The 23,981-nt window shown below is 51.0% G+C and overlaps 1 long non-coding RNA gene across 1 annotated transcript in view; it reads right to left on the bottom strand.

Annotated features, from left to right (window-relative positions):
* Positions 1-13,596: 13,596 nt before the first annotated feature.
* The window catches only part of LOC105501127, a 115,654-nt gene continuing 105,269 nt past the window's right edge, over positions 13,597-23,981 (bottom strand). Inside the window, exon 4 of the long non-coding RNA XR_001000140.1 lies at positions 13,597-15,686. This is a non-coding gene — a long non-coding RNA (uncharacterized LOC105501127). The remainder of the gene's footprint in view (positions 15,687-23,981) is intronic.

Below are 23,981 nucleotides of genomic sequence, written 5' to 3'. Positions count from 1 at the left end.
ACTCTCCATTAAATATTTAATTAGAATGCAATCCCACCAGAGCTCTCTCACTATGAGAGACTAAAAAAAAAGCAGGCCAGGCGCGGTGGCTCACGCCTGTAATCCCAACACTTTGGGAGGCCAAGGTGGGCTGATCACCTGAGGTCAGGAGTTCAAGACCAGCCTGGCCAACATGGTGAAACCCTATCTGTACTAAAAGTACAAAAATTATCTGGATGTGGTGGCACATGCCTGTAGTCCCAGCTACTCAAGAGTCTGAGGCAGAAGAATCACTTGAATCTGGGAGGCAGAGGTTGCAGTGAGCCGAGATCGCACCACTGCACTCCAGCCTGGGTGACAGAGTGGGACTCCACCTCAAGAAAATAATAATAATAAATTTACAAATTAAAATAATAAATAAATAATGCAGCCCTCTATGCTGAGAACTAGGTTTCCTCACCCCTACCCCATGTTGCTCACCTGTTACCAAGTATATAGTTCCCACTGGCTTCAAATGCAGCAAGAGGGATTCACTTTAGACCCACCAAAGAACCTAAAGTTCTAGAAATACAGTACTTTAGGATTGACAGGTGACCTTGAATGTCATCCAGTGAAATTCCCAATTTTATGAAAAAACTGAGGCCAAGAGAAATTAGAAACTCATTCAAAAATCAAACAGCTGACTGTGGCTGAGCCATCATCCAGGACAACCTGGGCAGTGCTCCCCGACAAAACCACCCTTTGCCCGTTGCTGGACTCCCTCTCCCAGGGCTAAAAAGTTGGCTAATTGACCATGCTTGGATCTGGGCTGGCATTAGCAAGATGGCATCTGGGGACGCCTTGGAGCTAGAATCTTGTGGTATCTCTGATGCCCCAATACCAGCTCAGGATGCAGCTTAGCATTTGCTTTGCACATCCTAGATACTCAATCACTCTTAGTCTTATGAAATAGATCTCCATTTGTAGATCGTTGATCCCCTAAACTCAAATGGGAAACCTCAAAAGAGGGATGATAATCATCCCCAAATAGCTCCACTGTTATCCCAGTCACACTTGCAAGCCCTCTGCCAATAGTTAATGCACAATTACCAAGTTAATAAGATGAATGGCCTGGGAGCCTAGGAAGTGAGCAGTAGGAGGGGCATGGTTTTTTTCCCCCATTAGCATGAACCCCCCAGAATGGGGACTGTCTTTGTTTGGTGCTTAGGGAGACCCAGGACAAAGAGGAGTCAGTCCTTTCCTGGGAGGACTCAGCCTGATAGGAAGCAGCCTACTCCCCTCAACACACATGGTGCAGTTGCTGAGTGACTGCTGTGTACTCCACACCATGCTATCTACTTAACTCAAGTTATTTCTCACTTAATTCTCACAATTTCATTGGAAGGTAGCCATTATTTTGCCTCTTTTAACAGGAGAATCAGACACAAATAGAGTGAGACTCAAGTGGCTTACGTCAATTGCCTAAGGTCACACAGCAAGAAGTTAGCAGAGCCAGGAGATGAAGCGGGTCTGCCTGGTCCGGCTCTACCACCAGCCACACGCAAACACCTGCAAACTGAACACCACAGTGCCAGGGGACACCAAACGTTGTGACAGTTGTTGCAGGGAGTACACTCTGGTAGGTCTCCCAGACAAATTTCCCTGGGACTTTTGAGAAAGGCAAGGAGGAGCTCCTTAACAGGCGGCAGGCCTGTCAGAGCAGAAGCCAGCATTTAGTGAGCAGCTGCCTGGTGTGCCACTCCATGCCATGTGACTCACTATACAATCTCATCCAACTCTCATGACCACCTTCTGAAGCAAGACTCAGGTTCAGAGAGTGACAGTGACTTTCCCAGAGTCACACAGCCAGTCAATGCTAGATTCAGGTCTGAATCTGTAGGAGAGAACAAGCCACTGACTTGACTGGAGGAGACAGGTGCTGGGAGAGGCTAAAAAACAGCTCCGAGGGCACTGCTGGAGACACCTCTTTGTTAGCATAGAGGAGCTTAAAATAAGGAGTCTTGGCTCTGAAAAGGCAGGAGACGCGACCAGGTGTGCCTTGTTCCACAGGCATTTTTTCACTGCTGGATCCACCCCTCCTCCCCGGGGAGGGCCCTTGAAGTTGGCAGAGGAACACACTGAATAGATTCCATGAACACGCAAGGGGACCGCAGAGCTTTTAAGCACCACTACGGCCACTTTAATCTGTTTTCCCAGAGAGGTTTATGCCCCATCTGCTCGCAGGGCCCCCAGCACAGCCCTGCTCACCAGCCACTGCTGTCAGCATCCTCACGAGCGACACGGCTCAGCCTGCCAGCAGCAGCCGGGGCTTTCAAAGGCAGACAGAACGAAGGGCAAGTCCTGCTTTCCCCAGCTTGGAGCCTCAGTTTCTTCAAGTCTTAGACAGAGCTAATCATGCCTGCCCTGTAGGATTGTAAAAAGCATTTAAAAGCCTGTCACTGGCCTTCCTTCCAGGCCACCCTTGGCTGTTCTCTTCTCTAAGCCAAATCACCACACGGTTCACCAGCCATTTCCCCCTCAGTGGGGGAGGAGTGGAGTCATCTGGGGCTCTGATCTGAGTCCAGAGAGGAGAGAAGCTGGCAAGAACCCCATCTCTGGGAAAGGCCAAGAGGAGATCCTGGGCGAGGGTGGGGAAGGTCAGTAGCTCTTGTGTCTGGGTGACTCAAGAGTGAGCCCAAGAGATCCTGGAGGCACAGAGACACCAGGGCCTGGAAGAGCTAGCAGGCAGTTGCCAGAAGCCAGATCCCCTCTGCGTCAGCAGGATCTGGGAAGAGCCTCCAGCTGCACTGGGCCCTTGGTGGGGAAATGGAGGCATTTGGGCAATAGGAGCGTTCTCCTTCTTAAGCATCGACTTCTTAAAAGAAATCGATAACAAAGAATCCAAATGCCCAGGCTCCACCCACGCAAGCTCTCTCTGTGCTGTTAAAAAAATAGCACCATGGCAAGGCCACCAAGCCCAGCAACAGCTCTGCCTCCTGCACCCTCTCCATTTTCTCCTGAAAGATAAAGGCCAGCCTCAGGCCCTTCTCCCAGACGCTCCCCTCCCCAGCCTCCCCAGTCTGCTGTGGGCATCTTGGCCTGAGACCTCCTTGCTTCTGTACCTTGCTTGGTGATGCCCTCTCCCTGCCTCAGCACCTGCCCAAGGCTACCCATCCTCCAAGGGGCACCTAAACAGCCACCTCCTCCATGAAGCCCGGATACCCCCAGGGGATGGCTCTTCTTACTCCTCTGACCTCTTGTGGGCCTCTCTGTCTCTCGCGTTTCTGCTCTGCGTACACAGCTTGTACGAAAGTCACTTTCCTCCCCCATCCCCGGGGAGCCCTGGAGGGTGGGGCTGGGGCTGGTTACCCCTGTGTCCTCAGCACTCAGCTCAGAGCCTGGCAAACAATAGGTGCCTGGGAAACACTGTGACTAACTCATCACTGAGGAAACCCTCCTCCTTCTTCCGCTTCCTACTCCTCCCTTGGCATGGGAGGCTGAGGCTGCAAAAGTTGTAAAACTAGGAGAGATGACCCAGGATCAAAGTCTGAGTGATGCCCTTGGCTGGGAGGCAGGGGATTGGTCCCAGTGACTTTGCTCCTGTGAAGAGGAAGATTTTTGGCCTTTTACCCCTGGATTTTAAAGCTCTTAAAGGCACTTCACTTTCTTATTACCTCACTCCCTACTTCCTGCCAATTCTAAGGCAAACACCTGCCCCTCGTGGAGCTCCCTCCTCCCAGGCCTGCCCGCCCCTGCCCACCTCCCCACGCGCCCTCTCCCACCCAGCCTCGGAGCAGGGAATGTAATTAGGCCTTTCCCCAGGACAGAAACCCCTCTACACAGTTGCGCTGCCCGTCCAACAGGGGATAATTTATGGAAATGGGTAAAGGTGTTTTAAATTATTCAATTTAAATGTAAATAGGGGAGATGGTTTCTCTGAATAAATTGTCTTATTTATGTTCTGCCCAACTCCCCTCCCAGGGAAATAGGGAGCCCTTTGGGAACCTGAAGAACAGGCCCTCCTTTCTCTTTAAATAATGTGGAACCAGTCCATGCCCCTGTGGGGCGGTGATGTGGAGGCAGAAATGCTCCCACAACTGCTTTCCTAACTGGGGTCACAGGACATGCCACGTGCTCAACAGAGTCTGCTCAACAGAGACCTTGGGCAGAAGGGAAGTTCTGCCTCTCTTACCTCTGCCCAAAGTCTCTTTCCATCCAAGTCCCGAGGGTGGCCGGCAGCTGGCTTCACATCTCCCTGACCAGTTCCTTCATGCTCTGAGATGCTAACTGGCTGTGGATCACCTATTCTTGGAGCATTTCTATCCTAAACACGGTTCTTTAGACACAGGGCTGCCTTGAAAGGAAAGCCGCTCCCTGATGCATCTCAGACTCACATGGGCCCATAGGAGGGCATTTGAGAACAGGCAGGGGCCATCCTTTATTAACCCCTCGGCATCAGCCAGATACCAGTCTTGCCTTGGGGTTGGGGCCATCACACACATGAGCGACCAGTGGTCCAGGTAGCTGTCGGTGGGTATTCAGAGACAAAACACCAAATATCCAATAACTCAAAGTGGCTCCGATCTTACGGAGTTCTGGAAACCTGCAGGTAGGGCAGAATTCAGGGCTGGTGTGATCTGGAAGCCTGGCCCTGTTTCCCTGTGACATGTGTGTGTGTGTGTGTGTGTGTGTACACTACCCTATGACTAGACCAGAGATAGACTCACCCACAACAACATTAGGCCCACCCACAACAACATTCCGGAAAAAAAACTAGAATAGAGCAAACTTCTCAGACTCTTTCAAAAGCATAAAGACGTCTTCCCCCATCCCACCCCCACTCCCCACAAATCTCTGCTTGGATCTTATTGGCCCACTCTTGACCAATCGCTGGCAAAGAGAGAGGATTACTTTAGACCAATCAGGTGGTTCAGGAGCTGGGCTGAGGCCAACTCCTCCCTGAGACACACACCCTGAGGAGGGGTGCCAGAACAAAAATAGGGCCTGTTAAGGAGGAAATTCGGAGTGGACGCTGGATTAAACAACGTCCACTATAGTAACAGTGGTGGAAATGTGTAGAGATTGCTGAAATCAATATATGTTTTAATCATTAGCCATGCATGCTTCAACCTTCCCCGCTTGAGCTGGGTCAATTTCTTTTTGCCTAATTCCAAGAGCCAGGCCTTTGCCCATTCATCAAAGGGTAGAGAATCAGATCAATGACCCAGATTGCAGACTGGGTGGCAAGACGGGTCCAAATTAAGCTCAAAGAGTTGTCCAGAGGCCTCAAATCTTTCCTGGGATATCTGTAAGTAAAAGGACTGCTTGTCCAAGCTCCATGATCGTCACCACCCTCTCTGCCATTTATTCATTCGCTCATTCTACATGTTATTCTGACTATCTACCTTGTGCCAGGCATAGCTGAGTGCCGGAGGGTCACTGGTGAAAAAATAGACACATTTTCTGTTCTGTGGACTTTCCATCCTTGTAATGGACTTTATCCTGTTTGTAGTCAGTTGGCTTGACTGTAAACATCCTTGCTATGTTGAGGAGTTTCCACTCTTATGAGTCACACCTTCTGAAAGCAGAAAGCAGAAACGGGGTTACCCAACCTCCATTGCAGCTGGAGCACAGCAGGTGACTCTGACTCCACCCATTGGCTTCACTCCCCAGAGACTCCTCTCTAGAAGGGAGGAGTTTGGGGAAGGAGACCGTACCCAGAACCCATCATGCTGACAAGGACGGTAAGAATGCATCCAGCTCTAGGGGGTAGAAGCAGTAGCAAGATTAAGTTCCTGGCCCGGAAGTGCAATCAGTGGGGAGTGACAGTGGCAGCTGAAGCTGGTGAGGCAGCAGTAGCTGTGGTTTCCCCATCCATCTAGTTCTGTATGTCGTGGGCATCCTGCCTGGAAGCGTAGCCTTAAGTCTGGTTCACCAGCTCTCCCTAACATTATTGATTACATGAGACACCCCATATTCTTCTAATAAATTCCTTTTCTGCTTAGCCAGTCTGAATCGGCTTCTATTGCCTAAAGCTATGAACCCTGGATGCCTCAGTTCTTTTGGGCTTCTATAACAAAATACCATAGACTGGGTGGCTTATAAACAACAAAAATTTATTTCTCACAGTCCTGGATGCTAGGAAGGCCAAGACTGGGGTACAGCAGATTCAGTCTCTGGTGAGAGCCCTCCTTCATGTCCATAGACAGCACCGTCTAGCTGTGTCCTCACATTGTAGCAGGGCAGAGTCTCTCTAAGGCCTCTTTCAAAAGGCACTAATGCCAATCACAAGGGCTCCACCCTCATGACCTAATCACCCTTCAAACACCATCACTTCTAAATACCATCACTTTGGGGGCCAAGATTTCAATGTAAGAATCTTGAGGGGACACAATCAGACCATAGCACTGACTGCTGCAGAAATATGCCCTACCCTTGATGAGATGACTCATTCTGAAGACTCAGCCTGGGTGACACCTTGCCTGAATTCCCTCAAGCCCAGGCATTTTGCTCATTCCTCTTCCCCCTACCCTTCCCAACCCCTTTTTGAGATATGGGGTCTCGTTCTATCACCCAGGCTGGAGTGCAGGGGTGCGATCATAGCTCACTGCAGCCTCAAACTCCTGGGCTCACGCAATCCTCCTGCCTCAGCCTCCCGAGTACCTGGGGCTACAGGCACATGACACCACATCTGGCTTTTTGTGTGTGTAGAGACAGGGTCTCACTGTGTTGTCCAGGCTGGTCTCAAACTCAAGCAATCCTCCAGCCTTAGCTTCCCAAAATGCCAGAATGACAGGTGTAAGCCATCATGCCCAGCCTCATGCCTCGATCATGGCAGTGTGAACAGAGGCATAAACCTCTATGTGAGTCTCCACCATCCCTCCACACTCCACACACACACACGCACACACACACACCTCTCTGAGCTCTCTGAGACCTGGGACCATGTCTCTTTCATTGTTACATCCTCAGGTCTAGCTTAGAACCCAGAGTGCTTACTAAGGCGCTCACTAAGTATTTGTTGCTAATGTGATCATTGCCACTGTCATCATTATTTGACATGAAACAGCCTGCTGTGCCTGACTCTGGGTTGAGCAATACACATAGAGAATGGCCTGTACCTCATCCTTACTCTCTCCAGAATCAGCCATGAGCCTCAGGTCCATGGGCTTTAGACACCGCAGACCCCATCAGAATGTCCCCTAAAATACCACAAGAGTGCCCTCTGGCCCCTGCCCAACTCCTTGATCACCCTTGACAGATGCCTTGCATTTATTTCTTCTGGCCAGCTGGTCCCCTCTCAGCCTTTCCACCTGCCACACACTCCCATTCCACCTGCAGCCCGGGACAAGGTCTGCATCCTTGGACATGGAGATGGTGCTCCTAGGGCCCTTGGAGAGATATTCCCATGGGGGTTATGTTGCCAACCCAGGGGTATCTCTCATCCTGGCCAGCCCTGCCCACATAATCCCCACTCTACCCCTTCTACGGGAAGAGCCAGAGGAAATGGACAGACTTTCTGGAACCAATTTCATGCCCTTGGGCGTGATAAATAACCAAGCAGAGAGCAGCCCCCATCTCAGGAGCTAATGGCCTTGGGTAGCTCAGTGATGCGTCACTCCCTGAAAAACAAAGCCTGGTCCAGATGCTCTCTCCACAGGAACATTTTCTCCGTACACTGCGCTGCTTGGAGCAGACTCACACAAAGCCCAGCAGCACCTCCCTGGGCATGGACAAGACTACACATTTCCCCTTCCTCAGGCAGCACACAGCCTTGCATCAGCAGAGGGGCCTAGGCAGGCCCAAAACAGAAAGCATCTGCCCCATGACCTTAGCTATGAGTGCTATACCCAGATGGAGCCAGATCACCTGGAGTCAAAGCCCAGCTCCTCATCTCACTCTGTGTGACCTTGGTAAGTTGTGTAAATACTACCTACCTCCCAGGTCCTTCTGAGGATTAACTGGGATACTGTTTGCAAAGGGTTTAGCACAGTGCCTGGCACATAGGAAGTCCTCAGTCATGTTAACTATTCTTTTTAAATTTTTTTTTATTTTTTAGAAATAGAGATGGGAGCCTTGCTATGTTGGCCAGGTTGGTCTTGAACTCCTGGCCTCAAGCAACACTCCTGCCTTGGCTTTTCAAAGTGCTGGGATTATAGGCATGAGCCACTGTGCCTGGCCCCATGTTAACTATTCTTATTATTATGACTCACCATGGTCAGGAAGTTCCTGGTTCATCTCATCTGAGTCCTACCCACAGCCTATTAAGGCCATTCCAGCCTGTTCCATTCCCGGTGGGCATGGGGCTTAGCAGTCCCCAGTGCAATGTGGCAGGAAGAGTAATGGTGCTAGAAAACAAAGAGCTATGCTCAACTCCCATCTCAGGTCTATTAGCTATGATTCTCTTCAAATCCAGTTGGCACAAGACAGATTCCAAGTACATGATCACTAGCTGTGTGGATATGCGGACATCACTCTACTTCTCCAGTCACAGGCTACGGCATGGCTGTTTGTACAGTAGGAAAAAAACACCTTCCCCAAAAAGTCATGGTGAGGATTAAGTCGGTTCAATACCATCTAAGCAAATGCCTGGGATGTGGCAGGCAGGGATGTTAGTTGAATCTGGATCTGCTCGAACACTCTGAGAATCAGACTTAGTCCCCTGAGCCTCCTCTACCTGAGGATAAACCATGACCCTGTTTCCACAGCCTTCTTCACCTCAACCCTAGCTCAGCAAATTCCTCAATGCTGCTTCAGCCTGGGGAGCACTTATTTAATGGTGTGAAACCAACATCAGATATGAGCAGAAGTGAATAAAACCCATGAGCCCCCAAGACTAGAGAATAGCCCTCCACCATATAAATTGGAGGGGTTTAGTGACTCTAGCAATGAACTTGCGCACCACACTTTACAACTTTACAGGTAGCAAATGCAATGGTGTAATCATAACTCACTGAAGCCTCGACCTCCCAGGCTCAAGAGATCCTCCCACTTCAGCCTCCCAAACAGTTGGGACTACAGGCAGGTGCCACCACACCCAGCTAACTTTAAAATTTTTTTGTAGAGGTGGAGTCTTGCCTTGTTGCTCAAGCTGGCTGTCTCACTATCTTGCCAGATGCTTTCACAGCCCACTTGTGCCAAAGCGGAAATGAGCCCAGGCTGGGGAACTGACTTGCACAAAGTGGTGGAGAAGGACGTGACCTTATGTTAGAACCAGCTGCTTCATCCTGTCCACCCCATCATGGGCTCTGCAGTCCTCTTCTGTCTCCCTCAGGGCTCTTCCAGCCCATTCCCTGCCATAATGCCTATCCCCAGCACAGAGTAGATCCCCAGCAATTCACCATCTAATCTAATCATCAGGTCTAATCCAACTATTTCATTTCCCCGATGAGGAAACTGAGACAGAAAAAGAAGTAGTGAGTATCCCAAGGTCACACAGCTGGAAAATGAGGTGACAGACCTGCTGACAGAAGATCACGCGCTCATCCCAAAATGTCAGAAGTGGAAGAATCCTAGGAGGTCATGTGGTCAAACCCTGCCAATCCTTCCCTGGCCATCCAAGCCAAGTCCTCCCACTCAGACCTTGGAGGAGCAGAGACAGAGGCTTCAGAGACTGGACATAGTAGATTGAGGGTAAAAACGTCCTCAAATTCTCCCCTCTGTACATCCATGTCCCTTTGCAGCATAGTTTTGCAGCTCTTCCCAATAAGAAGTGGAGTCTATTCCCCCACCTATTGAATCTGAGCTGCCTTGTGACTCACTGTGACCAATAGAACTCACCAGAAGCGACTGTGAGCCAATTCCAAGTTTCGACCTCAAGAGACTCTGCAGCCTTCTGTTCTCTCTTAGAGCCCTGCAGTACCCCATGAACTACCATGGGCCGGCCACCTGGAGGATGACAGACCCAGTGGAGAAAGGCCCAGTTGTCTCAGCGGAGGCCTCCTATATTAGTCCATTTTGCATTGCTATAAAGGAATAATATCTGAGGAAGAGTAATTTATTTTAAAAAGAGGTTTAATTGGCTCGTGGTTCTGCAGGCTGTACTAGCATGGCACCAGCATCTGCTCAGCTTCTGGTGGGCCTCAGGAAGCTTTTACTCATGGCAGAAATTGAATGGGGAGCAGACATGTCACATGGTGAGAACAGGAGCAAGAGAGGAGAGAGGGAAGCCCCAGTCTCTTTTGTTTGTTTGTTTTTTTGTTTTAAATTGTTTACTGCCTATTTGTTGTACATTTACACCTAAAGGGTAAGCAAGAAAATTAAACGTATGTACAGAATTAGCACACCATTGTCAAATATGCCAAATTCATAATATTTTTATCGCATCCAAAATGTTTCCTGCAAATATTACAAAACAAATAAGTTTAAAGTGGAATTTTTTCAGCAATTAATTTTTAAAATACACATATCCTCCCCATCCCTATCAACACACACACATTGGTGCAGAGAGTATTAGGAGTACTCAGATTAAAAGAGAAACAAGGTAATAGAGGAAAAGGGGGATCTGAGAGATATGGATAAGTAGAAAAAGACCTTACAATTTGACCTTTGACACACCCCACCCTCACTTTTTTTTTAACCAAAAAAAGTCCAGGACCAGATGGATTCACAGCTGAATTCTACCAGAGGTACAAGGAGGAGCTGGTACCATTCCTTCTGAAATTATTCCAATCCCAGTCTCTTTTTAACAGTCAGATCTCACGTAAACTTGTTACCATGGAGCGGCACAAAGCCATTCATGAGAGAGGGAGTGGCACAAAGCCATTCATGAGAGATCCACCCGCATGACACAAACACCTCCCACGAGGCTCCACTTCCAACATAGGGGATCACACTACAACATGAGATTTTGAGAGGATGACACCCAAACTTTATCCCCTCTCTAAGGCTGCTCACGGTTAGCTGACCCCCAAACATAGGAACCCATCCTAGGTCAACACAAGCATCTCCTCAACCCACAGCCAAACTCAGATACACAAGTGATCCCAACCAAGAACTGAAGAACCAACCAGCTCACCCCTAGACTCATGAGAAGTCATACATATCGTTTTAAGTCACTGAGTTTCTCCAAGTACTAGCTAATAATAGTAGTAAAGGAAAGACCCCCAAGCCATAGGCTTTGAGGAGCTGAGGCCTGTGGCCACCCAGAGCCTTGAAGAAGCAGGAAGACCCTTTTCGGTGAAGAGCCTGATTGAGCGTCCACCTCCTCTGTCCAGCTGCGAGGCTCTGACCCACACAAGGCAGTGACATCAGCTCTAGATTCAGCCCCACCGTTTCCACCTGCCTGCAGGCCCCACGCCTGGGCAGTATCAGGAGAGGTGAAGACCCCTTGCTGCACACAGGGACAGCTGCAAAGTGAGTGGAGGCTGTCCCCAGCCCAGGAAGAGCTCACCTCAGAGACAAAGTCCTGGGGTGGCATCTCCGCAGTGGCAAAGCATCTAGGGCCAGACGTCCCCCCAACGCACCCCCCTCAAGGAGAAGCAATCAGCCCCAGGAGCGCAGCACGGCCGCTTGACATTTGATGGGAGTCATTATCAGACACTTATTCCCAATCAGGCCTCAAGTGTCTCTGAGGGCCCCTCTGGTGCCTTCTTATTCCAGGGAGCACTAATAGGAGAAGGGGAGGCGGGAAACCCACCGGGTCTAGGCAGAGGTCCTCACAGCCCACTCCTCTGACTCCAGCACCCTCTTTTCCTTCTGAGGCCCGGAGGGGTTGAACTCCCCACAAGTCAAAGCACAGAGCGCGGGGTGGGTGGGGTGGGGACTCCAGAGCTGGGAGGCTCAACGCCCTGGTCTTCAGTAAGATCCGGTACAGGGAAGCCCAATGGGTTGCCTGTGAGGAGCCTGGGTCCGAATTCAAATTCCTGCTGGACTCAAGAAGGGCTTTATCTCCCAGCTCATGCCTTGGCAGTCCTGAGCCCCCTGAGCAGCACCCTCTGCCCTCAGCCAGGATCCTCCCCGGCACATACACCAGAACTCCCCATGCGCAGCAGCAGCAGCCCTGAGGCTGTCTTTGAGAGAGCCATGGCTCCGGCGTCTGAAGGTCCGGCTCTCCCCGTTCCACCCAGGAACCCTGAGCGAGCCACCTAATCTCTCCTGCTCTGAAAGGAGACAATGATCCAACCCGCCCTCCCGGCCCTGCCTTTCTCTGCAGGAGGCTATTGAGAGAATCATGTTCTTTAACGTATGGGAAAGCACTTAATAAACTGGAAAACAAGCACTGGGTACAATTTTCCCCACTGGATAACCACAATAGAAGCAAGCTCAGGTGAGCCAGGCGCAGGAGTGATGGTAGGGGTGTGTGTGTGTGTGCGCGCGCGCACGTGCACATGTGTGCGCGTCTGCACCGACGTCTACACTTCGTGCCTCAGCACTCCAATACCCATATTTCATGGTTTGGGATTGTCTGTGCGTTTTCACCCTCTATGTCTCTGTTCGGGCAGTGAATCAACCATATTGATGAGATACACTGAATGCAGAGGCTGAGTTCTGAGCTGACAAAACAAAGGGAATAAAAAAGCCCTGGCCTGGGATGTGACAATCTAGAGGATGTGAGGATGTGCACACACACACCTCTGTGCTCTCTCAGGGAACTTAAGGACTCAAAACAACTGAATGGGAAATGTAGGAAAAGAGGGAGTGGAGGGTCATGGAACAATGGGGCCTGAGAGAGGTCAATCCAGGTTTTCTGGTGGAGGAGGTAAGGTTTGGGTTGGATATTTTTTGCTTGTTTTTTGTTTTGAGATGGGGTCTCTCTCTGTCACCCAGGCTGGAGTGCCGTTACACTATCACAGCTCACGGCAGCCTCAACCTCCTGGGCCCAAAGGATCCTCCTGTCTCAGCCTCCCAAGTAGCTGGGACTACAGGCACACACCACCACATCCAGCTGATTTTTTATTTTTATTTTTTTTGGTAGAGACAGGGTCTCGCTTTGTTGCCCAGGCTGGTCTCGAACTCCTGGGTACAAGCAATCCTCACACCTTGGCCTCCCAAAGCACTGGGATTACAGGCATGAGCCACTGCACCCGGCATGAGCTGGATTTTGATAGGAAGGCTGGGCATGCAGAGAGCAGGAAAAATGACTGTGCAGGGTTGGACAGACATGGGTCAGTTTTAAGTATATTCTGTTATCAAATAATACTAATTAAACTTCACCCTTGTAACGCAAATTGGGATTTACAAAGCTTTTTCACATGTATTTTCTCCTTTGAATCTCATTACTGTCCCTTGAACTAGACGAATTGGTTTTATTATCCCCATTCTATAGGTGAGGAAACTGAGGCTCAGAAAGGCGGCTTTCCCAGTGTCTCCAAGCTCACAGGCCATGGAGCTGGTAGGAAGGCTCAGGGTTCTGACTCTGACCCCACCTGGTGCCCTTTCCACAGGTCTCTCTATAATTCTGCTCCACCACTGTGTCTGGTTATCTCTGCTTACTCCTGGGAGGCAGGTACCATGTTTGGGTAATGAGCTCTGGGTAGTGCTTGGGAAGTTAGTCAGTGGAGTGGTGGCTTTAGAATAAGAGAGAATGTAGGTCAAATCCCAGCTCTGCCATCTTCCTTAATTTTAACTGCTAGGTCCTCTCCGTATTAGTCTGTTTTCACAAGACTGATAAAGACATACCTGAGATTGGGTAATTTACAAAAGAAAGAGGTTTATTGCACTTACAGTTGCATGTGGCTGGGGAAGCCTCACAATCATGGTGGAAGGCAAGGAGGAGCAAGTCACATCTTAAGTGGACGGCAGCGGGGAAAAAGAGCTTGCGCAGGGCAACTCCGGTTTTTAAAACCGTCAGATCTTGTGAGAACCATTCACTTAAATGAGAACAGCATGAGAAGGACCCGCCCCCATAATTCAATCACCTTCCACTGGGTCCATCCCACAACACGTGGCAATTATGGGAGCTACAAGATAAGATTTAGGTGGGGACACAGAGCCAAACCGTATCAGTCTCTGGGCCTCAGTTTCCCCCCACGTAGAATAGATTATTGTGAAAATGAGAAAAAAGAATGTCTTTTTTTTTTCTTTTTAGAGACTGGGTCTCACTCTCTCACCCAGGCTGGATGACGGTGGTGGTGATGATCACAGCTCACTGTAGCCTCAAGTGAGCCAGGCTCAAGTGATCCTCCCACCTCAGCCTCCTGAGTAGGTGGGACTACAGGTGCACACCACCACGCCTGCCTAGAATGTCTCTGAAGCACTTAACACTGCCTGACACACAGTATTTGCTCAATTAATGGTAGCTGCTATCATTAACATCATAGTTATTAGTTATTATTACTAATCAAGAAGACTGTCCTGATGGCCATTTTTCACTGGTTTCTTCCTTCCAGGATAAATGGGTCATTAGGTACCCACACTGAGACCTTCTGTTACTATTACAACAGGTGATTCCCAGTGAGCACAAGGTGCTATACTTCCTCCATCCACGTGGGCCCAGGTAACCAGTCCAGACCCCACACCTGAAGGGCCTTAGGAACATTCTTCCACCAATTGGTGTTGAGCCTGACCCCCCAGCGACCTGTTGAAATCCATTTCAGTCGCCAGAGTTCTCATTTCTATTAAAACTCCATTTGCCAAGAAAGCGGAAAGGTAATTATGAATCCTAGTCTTAAATCACTCCGCCGCTGAATTATTAAAGGGAAGAATTAAAAATAATCAGGCTTTTTCATTACACTTCATAGCAGGGAAATTAAAGGTGTAAGAATGTATTTTTTTCCTCGAATTTAAGTATTCATTTTGGAGATTTATAGGGGAGTTGAAATGATTCCCCGTGTGCCCAGTTCTCCCTTTTATGAAAGGGGAGAGAGAAAAAACCTTGTAAAATTAAAAGGGAGATAGAGCGAAGAAGGGATTTAACATAAAGAAGTACAACTGAGTGTTTTGCATTTTAATACATTTTTTTCTGCACAATTACACCATTGAGTGATATGGCAGAGAGAGATTAGGCGGCTGCTAATTTCAGATACTCGGTGGTAAAATGACAAGGGGGTCTTCCCAGTAGTTGGGCCGGAAAAGCATGCTGGGGCATCAGAGCTGCCCTCAGACCCCAAGGCCTGTGAATGGCAAGGGCCATTTCTGGTGCCAAGGCCCACACACCCTCTTTTCTTCAGGGGAGAACAGGATAAGGGACCTGGTTCATTTCACAGAGCAGAAAACCCAAGGCTGGGGAAAGCAGCGGCCTCAGATGCAGACGGGGAACAGGGACACAGGGAGGAACTTTCCAGTGAGTTGTCAGATCTGGAAGGTGGAACAGAGAGAAGGTGGGATGTCTTTCCCTCAACACTCATTTCCTGTACCCACCCCCCACCCCCCATCATGGTTGAGTGCTGGAAACAGAACTCTCCAGAATTTGGGGAGAGACAGGAAGGTTCTGGAAGGCATTGGTCTTCAGAACCAAATTCCCAGACCAATGAGATGAAAGATTCAGTGCAGTCTCTGCCTTCCCCAGGCCCATCCAGTTGGGAGAATGCAAACTAGACTTCCCTGATTCAAGTGAGAAACAGGTATGAACTCTTCATCGCGCTGGGATTAGGTACAGAAGGATAGGAAGTGACAGCCTGGGCTGACCTGGATGGGATCCATCCAGTGCCACTACTGGGAGCAAGGGAGCAGGAGAGTGAGCTTAGTTTGCCGCAAAGAGGTGGTGGGTCCTGAGCACCTCTATTCTTCCTGCATTCCAGCAGCGGGGGAGCGCTGTGTGCCTCTCTTCCTTCTGAGGACAGTGAGGACTAAACAAGAATAGAGAGTGCCATTAACACATGAGCATCACTGGCAACAGCTGGGTAGTCCCAAATTGGACCCAGGGGAGGGTGCTGAGAGTGACTGGCCCCATCCAGATGTGCTTCAGCAGCTAGCCTGCCTCTCTACAGGGAAGCCAAGCAGGAACACCTCTGTCCTGCGTCCCTTCCACCCATACAGCAAAGGCTGAACCAGGAAAGGGGTGGGGAGAGGGGCAGCCCCTCCCCCAAGGAGCTGGGCCCCAGAGCCGCTCTGCCACCTGCCCCTCCCCAGTGGTAATGAATTGCAGGCAAACGCTGCTGAGAGGTGTCAGAACAATTTCTATTAAACATAATTTCCTAATGAAAAGGTTACGAGGGAGCCCGGTGGAGCTAATCAGGATTGAATGCTCACTCCAGCCGCTCCGAGGGAGGGGGCTCAAGGCCGGTCCTTGGTTCTACCAGGTCCAGGCTGGAGGGAGGAGGCCCTGGGGCTGGGGCCCTAAGCAGCTTTGGATGCCTCCCACCCCAGGTCTGCACATGCTGTTATTGAGAGTGGACCAGTGCCAGGCACTGTGCTCAGTGCTATCCATATGTCATCTCATATCAGCCCTGCAAAATTGATACAATTGTTCCCATTTTAAGGATGAGCAAACTGAGGCTCTGAAAGGCCACATAACTTGCCCAAGGTCACATCCTTATAAACTAGGAGGCAAAGGCAGGGCTGGGCCCAGGTCTGTCTGAGGGAAGCTGGGCTGCATTGCCATCCTCCCTTCTTACCTCCCAGAGTCCTGCCCACCGTGTGGTTGCAAAGGCCTCTGAAGAGCAAACGCAGCCCTGGTCATGGGGCAGGGCTGGGCAGCTCTGGAGCAGCAAAGTCTGTATGGTTCCTGCCCAGGTATCCTTCTGTGCATACCCCGCTGTCTGTAAGGAAACTGGGGTCACCGACTCTAATGGTTCTGTGACTCCTCCGAGGCTGGCCTGAATCCCTGCTGAACCCAGAAGGGGCATGTTTGTCAATACAGCCAACTTGGGTGCTGAGAGCCCTTTGAGGCTGTAAACAGGGGACACTCAGCCTGTGCACACCCCCTTTCCGGTCCCAGAAAGTGTCTCCCAGCCAACCCTGCCTCTGAGCAGTGTCTCCCCCACTCCCCCATTGCCATAGATCTGGAATGCTGAATTCCTCTATCAGGGCTGTACCGCAGGTGGGGCCCAAAACTAAGACAAAGGAGAACGCTTTTTTAGAATGTTCAGAGATTCCTCCCAAGCCCTCGATTATAAGGTCTTTAGAAATGGCCTTGGCCCCTGCTGGTGGGAGGTCGGGGATGGGGGATGGAACAGGAAGAGCGAACAGGGTGCAGATCTGAGGCCGAATGGTAATGAGCCCTATTCTCATGCAGTTCAGAGGCTCCAGATACCACCGGGGTCCAGCGGGGACAGTTTCAGAACAGTGGGGCTTTTGCCCTGCTGGAGTTTCTGCTGATGTTGAGATACCTCTTTGAGGGAAAGGATATTCCAGATGTGACCTTGGGGATGGATACAGGCCCTTAGAGACTGCATCTGAAAACCCTCCAGGAATCTCATCACCACCCATATATGCTGGGGCGACGGGGATAAGTCTAGAGGAAGGGCCCACACTACAGATTCTACCCCCCCACCACTTCCCATCTATACCTACCACCACCTCCCTTGCCCCTCCCTAGCCATCCTTCCACCCCTCTGACGAGCGCCTCACCCCAAGCAGGGTGCTTCTCGCCATCCCTCATTACGATGAAGCTGTCACCGACTGCCACAGGCCTTCCCTGGACCTTCAAAGCTGGAAACAGTATGAAATATGCACTGCCTTCCCAGCTCCCACTCCCCCTACCCTTGGCTCCCTCCCTTGAATTGCTCCACGCAGATTAAACTCAGATCTCACAGCTCTGACTGAGGACATTCAACGCTGCTTCTGCCTCTAGGCAAGAGGCATTCACTTCCTGGTGTCTGGGGTGCCCCAGACCCAGGCCCTTCCACACACACACACACCCTCCCCATAAGGCCATCTCATCCCAGCCCACTTAGAAGACTTCCTGGCAGGGTCATCCAGGTTTTCGCTGAGAATAACAGTGGTTCTCAAAGTGTGGTTTCTGGACCAGCAGCATCAGCATCACCTGAGAACTCAGAAATGCACATCCTCAGGCTCTACCTAGACTTCTACCAGAAACTGGGGAGGGAACTAGCAATTTGGGGTTTAATGAGCTCACCAGGTAATTCTGATACATGCTTCAGCTTGAGAACCGTTGCTCTAAAGCTGGGTTCAGTCAACATCGAGTCAACTAGATGGAGCTCCCCTGCGAGCCCAGGAATGTGCTAAGACTGGCAGCGAAGAAAGGCACCACCTTCCCTGCACAGGGCTGGCAGGCTGTGGCTAATCGGGGGCCTGAACAGTGGCAGGCAGCGGGCTCAGCCAGAGAACGCTGGAGGACACAAAGGGTGCGAGCTGCACACCCCGCGGCAGGGAACGGAAACTCCAGGAGGAGGGGAATAAAACTACATGTAAATAATGGGGCCAAAATGTAGGCAGGAATGGGGGCTAGTAACTCCAGCAGGCCTCATTATGCAGCGTGGTTACTTACCAAGTGCTGCCATAGTCTGCGTCTCTTTGGGAGAGGAGTGGAGCAGGAGGGATTATCCCCATTTTACAGGGGAGGCAGTAGAGAGCAGAGGCGCCCTATCCCGGGCTTCAGGGCAGTCAGTAAGGAACTGGGCTCGGTTTCTCTGACTCCCATTCGAGTGCCCTTTCCAGGCCCGGGAAGCTGCGGGAGGGCCTGAGCCTAGCAGTTGGCAGAATCTGGAGGAGCTGAGGGAGGTGTTGGGAAGCCCTGGGGGGTCGGCTGGAGAGGAGGCAGGAGTCGGGGGCATCCTGGCATCAGGCCTACTGCCCTCATCATCATCCACAGCACTGCCTTCAGCATCAGTGTCCCAGCTCGGACAAGTTTGCCCCAACTACAAGTGACAGAAAGCCAAAGACGAGAGGGAAGTGGAATGTGGTGGGAAAGGGGGAGCAGCCCAGCTTCTTGGGGAAGAGGGTCCTCATGAGGGCCTCAGGCAGGTCCCTCTGGCTGTGGGCAGAGGACCCAAAGGGTAGAGAAGGGAGGCAATGGAGGCTGCAGCCAGTGGCCAGGCATGGCCTGGACTAGGATGGTGGCTGTTGGGGAAAGAAGAAGGGGGTGCAGGAGGAGTGGAGGGCCAGTAGACAGACACATGGGCTGCACCATTGACCCTGGGGAACATATGTCTTCTCCCGGCCACCATTCTCCCCATTCCCCTTCTTCATGTCATCCCACAAGAGAAGGCCCCTCAGGAGGAACCCGCCATGGGAGAGAAGGATGTGACTCCACTTTGCAAGTTCTCTTCTCTGCCTGAGCTTTCCCCAGTGCCTGGCCTTGGGCACAGGGAAAGTCCAGACCAGCCCATGGGGCCATCGCCATCCCATCTGCATCTCCCAGCCTTGGTCAACATCTCTTCCTCACCTCTCACCTCAACCTCCACTCATCCCTCCTGACGCTGCACCCCACACTGCCTGTGTCCCCACTGCCTGCACCTCACCTCCTTTAGAAAGCCTCTCCCCTCACCATCCCCAGCCTCCAGGACTCGACAGCCAGAGGACTTGTATTTCATTCCCAGCTCTTCCACCTGTTATCATTGTAATGGATATAAAGGCCCTTCAGCTTCCTCAGCCGCGCTCAGTGAGTGTTGTGAAGGTCAGCGAGGGGCCTGGTAACGGTAGGTACTCAGGGTCTGGTACTTCCTGTGCTACCTGGGCCTCCTCAGCATCTACCTACAACTATGTGAACCATATTCCACAGAGACAGGTGGGCCTTACCCCTATGAAAGTTTCCTCCATTCTTCACTCCCCACCCACACCAGCATGCAGCATGGACCAAAGGCGCAAGAGGCAGGAGCCAGAGGCTCTTGGCAGGTGGTGCACAGTAGGCAGAATTCAGAGCTCTCCATGACCCATCTCTATGTTTTGCCTTGTAAATGGTGGTGACATCTTCTCTAAAGACTTTCCCTCTTAGGAGAATACTGTCAATGCTGACACTGACATGAATTTGTCTGACGGTGAGGGCAGTAGGGGCACACAGCCAAGTTCCTGGAGAGCAGGGGCAGCACAGGACACGTCTCTCTACCCGCGGTGCTCACCACAGAGGCTCAGCCACATTCACAAGGAGGGAGAGAAGAGGGGAGGGGCCAATCCTTTGCCCAAGATCAAGTCTTTAGGGCTCAGTTTCATTCTGGGGTTAGGGTAAGAGATGAACTTCAGATCAGTACTCGGTATTGGAAACTAGAAATGAGAATAGGGTTTAAGATTCATATTAACGAAGGGATGACAATTCGGGCTGTACTTCAGATTGGTATGGATTCAAGTCTGGATTCTGGTGAGAGTTCTGGTTAAGGTAGACTCTAGGGACTAGGTTATTGTTAGCCCTAAGGCTCGAGCTAAAATGCCTCTTAGCATTAGGTGTGTCTGAAAATCCTGGGGTTTGCAGCAAGGTTCAGTGCTGTGGACTTGGGCAGAAGCTCTGCAGGTGACAGGCCTGGCAGACAGCCAACTGGAGAGGTAGGTGTGGACACGCAGCCAGAGCCAGATAGGCTTTGAGACCAGCACCGTGGACAGCTCCAAGGGAAGCACCTTAGTAAGCCAAGAAGCCACTGAGATGTTCCCAGCTGCCAACACTGACCCCGGGAAGACCAAGAGGGCACCATATCCTCTGGGGAGTTGGGGATCTCTCATCTTCGGGTCTTTGTGTTAACCGCAGAATCGTTCTCCTCTTAGACCCTATATCCCCTGGGCCTAAAATCGGATTCTAGTTGAGAAAGCTCTGGTTTGGGCCTTTACAAGATGACCATTTTCCCAAAAATCAAAGTTCTTCAAATTCGACTCTTGACTCCCAGATTCACTCCACTTTGCATGGCATAACTTATTTCTCTGATTTTTCTTTCTCGTGGAGAAATCAGGGAGCTTCCCAAACGTATGACTCTCCTCTCCCTCCTCTCATCTTCTCCTCATCTCTGGAGGCTTCAGGGGTAGAGTGGGACACAGGTGAGGAGCACTTGGGCAAGCAGTGCACAGTCTGATTTCCTCCCAGCCCTGGTCAATCTCCTCTTTTCCTTCAATAGTGCCAGATGCCATGTCACAAGAAGAGGCGCTGCAGAGCAGCGACAGGTGAAGGACACCAGATACTGCCCACATTCAGCCCCATGTCCTGCAGGTCACAGATGGGCAGGACTTCTAAAGCATACCAACCCAGCCCCACAGAATAGGGGACAAGGTCACCAATATGAATGAACCACCTACTTTGTGCTAGACCTACTCAACATTATCTCATTGCATCATAAAACCAGCTGAAGTGTAGTAGGTGAGAGTACCCCCTTTTAAATGATGAACAGACTGAGGCTCAGAGAAGTCAATAACCTGTCCAGGGCACCTCATTAGCAAACAAAAGACCTGGGATTTGAGCCCAGGTCTGCCTGACCCTAAGCCTGTTGACACAAAGCCTATACTTTTTCCACCATACCATGAACTCCAGTTGCTAGAAAGGCCTTAAAATCAACTTGGCAAGAACCCTCCGCCTTCGTACCAGATGACATCATCCATCACTAATTCTGGCCTGGGTCTCCACAGGTAGAACTGTGTCTCTTGGATGCCCTGAGGGCTGGGAAGAGGGGCTTTGTCATCCGCCCAGGGTGGTTCTCCCTCTAGGGCTTGGAAACTCAAGTGAGCAACCCTCTGGTGGGCAGGTGAACCTTGTGGTTCAGGGGGTGGCCAAGCAGTTCAGCAGTGTGGCTTCCTCTGAGCCATGTCCCCCAACAGGGCACCTTCGCAGGACAAATCTGCACGCGCCAGGGGCACTGCCTGAAATCACCGCCTAGGGAGGGAAAGTGGGAATGGTCCCTGCACCCCTGACTCTAGCTCTGGGGAATCTATCTAGCCCACCCCAGGAGGTCACCTGGGTTGGGAGCAAAGGTGAGGCAGCCACAGCGAACCGGAAGGCACCAGGCTGGGGAGGCTCTGGGGGAGCAGCGAGCTGGAGCCTGGCGCTCCTTCTGTCCCTCTGTAGTAATTAACAGGCCTTTGTTCCTGTCCCTGATCTCGTCTGGCAGAGCCTTAATCATCCTCTTGCCTGCAATGAGCAGCCTTCTCATTAGGGCCTTAAGAACCTCTATTATAAACATGTAAATGGAACTCAACGAGGAGGGAAATATTTGACTGCTCCAATTTCCTTTGTGCCGCTGCCAGCTCTGGGCTGCACACGCCTGTGATTTCATTGCTCAGCAGCCAGGCGCCAGCCGCTGCCCCCACCGCCCTGTCACACAGCTCCATCTTCTCCGATTGGAATTTAATTACCTTCGCCGGCGAATGTTTGGAGAACCTCTCTCCATCAATTGATTCTGAAGTCAGATTTTTATTCTGAGATACTTAATGGCACTTGGGCTGATGGAAGCCTGGAAGCAGGTGGACCTGAGCCACAAGGAGCCCTTTAACAACAGGGTTAGGATGGGTCATTGCAGATATTCCCCTGCCTCTGAGCAGGTCAATATTTCAGCCACCCCAGACAGTTGGAAGAATCGCATTCCTGAGCCTCCTGCTGGTCTGGACTGGAAGTTTTTTCTGATGTCTGTTTGATGCTGGGTGAGCCTCTTTTTTTTTTTTCTCAGAATTGCAGTTTAGCCCTTGACGAAAAGGAGGAGCCCCTTTGCTGCCTGAGAAAGAAGCTGGTGATAGGATCAGCCTCTCACTTCTGAGAGTAAGATGGGTCACCAGCAGCTGTACTGGAGCCACCCGCAAAAATTCGGCCAGGGTTCTCGCTCTTGTCGCGTGTGTTCAAACCGGCACGGTCTGATCCGGAAATATGGACTCAATATGTGCCGCCAGTGTTTCCGTCAGTACGCGAAGGATATCGGTTTCATTAAGTTGGACTAAATGATCTTCCTTCAAAGGATTATCCAAGGCATCTACTCAATGAAAAACCATGAGAGTTCTTTGTACATAAAATAAACATTTGAAAAAAACCTTCAAAAAAAAAAAAAAAAGATCAGCCTCTCCTAGGGGTGTGATAGCTCTTGCCTGTCACGGACCAAATGGACGTGTGCTCCCTGCAGGCCCGTGCAGCTGGGGCCTGTGGCACCCCCAGCATGGTGAGCCCTTCTTGTGAGGAAGTCTCCCTGTGCCGAGTCCTCCTTCGCACCACAGATACCAGACATTCCTGCCCCCGTGCCTTTCTTTTCCTTTTCCAAATCGGAATCTCTACTCTGCTCATTCTTCAACGCCCAGATCACTTCCCTCCTCCACGAGGCTGCTCCCTACCATCAGGCCACAGTGATCTCTCCCACCACTAGCTTCAGAGCACACTGTCTGCCCACTGTCTGTCCATTGAATGGATGTCACCTGTGTGAAACAGGGCCTTGTCGGCCCACAGTAAATCATAGGCATAGGTTGCATATGTCGCCCAATTTGAATAAATGAGTGTCTCTCCTTCGGGGTGCAGACTTCCCTTTCACTTCCGTATTCCTCACTGCCCTCAGCACAGTGCCTGGAACTTTCAAGAAAACTGGTTTGCTGGCTAGCAGGTAGGTGGGTAGCGGGTATTCTGGTCAGAGGACTGCAATTGGTGGGGTGGTGAAATGGCAGAAGGGTAGGCTTGTTAGCTGATTGGTTGCTTGGTGGATGAATGGCATATTAGTTAGTGGGTTGCAGGGTTGGTGGGGAAGCAAGAGAACAGGTGTGCCAGTTATTACCGAATTGTGTCTCAGCTTCAGATCTACTCTCCAGGGCCTGGTCTGTGATTGTGGAGCTAGACCCTGTCAATATTTCTCTTTAACCAGCTGGCTGTGTTTGGCTTTCCCAGGAGACGGAGCTGGAGGAACAGCACAGAAGGAGGAAGCGCTTCTCTTGCAGGCTCCAGCAGTGAGGTGTCCCGCAGCATCCAGCCTCCTGCAGCAGCCCAGAGAGTGGCCTGCCAGAGAGTTCCACCGGCACCGGCACTTCAGCAAACTTTCCTGCCGCCAGGGCGCCTCGGCTGTACCTTCTCTAACAAGGTTTGGGTCTCAGTCCTGGATGTTGGGGTTGCGGGAAGACGCTTCCAGGTTTCTTACTGCCTTCGATGCTTGGCCTCAGCCCTAGAGGTAGAAGTGTTGCTTAGGTAGGTGATCTCCGTCACGGTTACTAGGTGATCTCCCGTCACGGTTACTGGGTGATCTCCCGTCACAGTTACTGGGTGATCTCCCGTCACGGTTACTGGGTGATCTCCCGTCACGGTTACT

Source organism: Colobus angolensis, unplaced genomic scaffold, assembly GCF_000951035.1.
Source record: "Colobus angolensis palliatus isolate OR3802 unplaced genomic scaffold, Cang.pa_1.0 Scaffold7, whole genome shotgun sequence".
Classification (NCBI taxonomy): domain Eukaryota; kingdom Metazoa; phylum Chordata; class Mammalia; order Primates; family Cercopithecidae; genus Colobus; species Colobus angolensis.
This window is presented reverse-complemented; position numbering and strand designations above follow the sequence as displayed.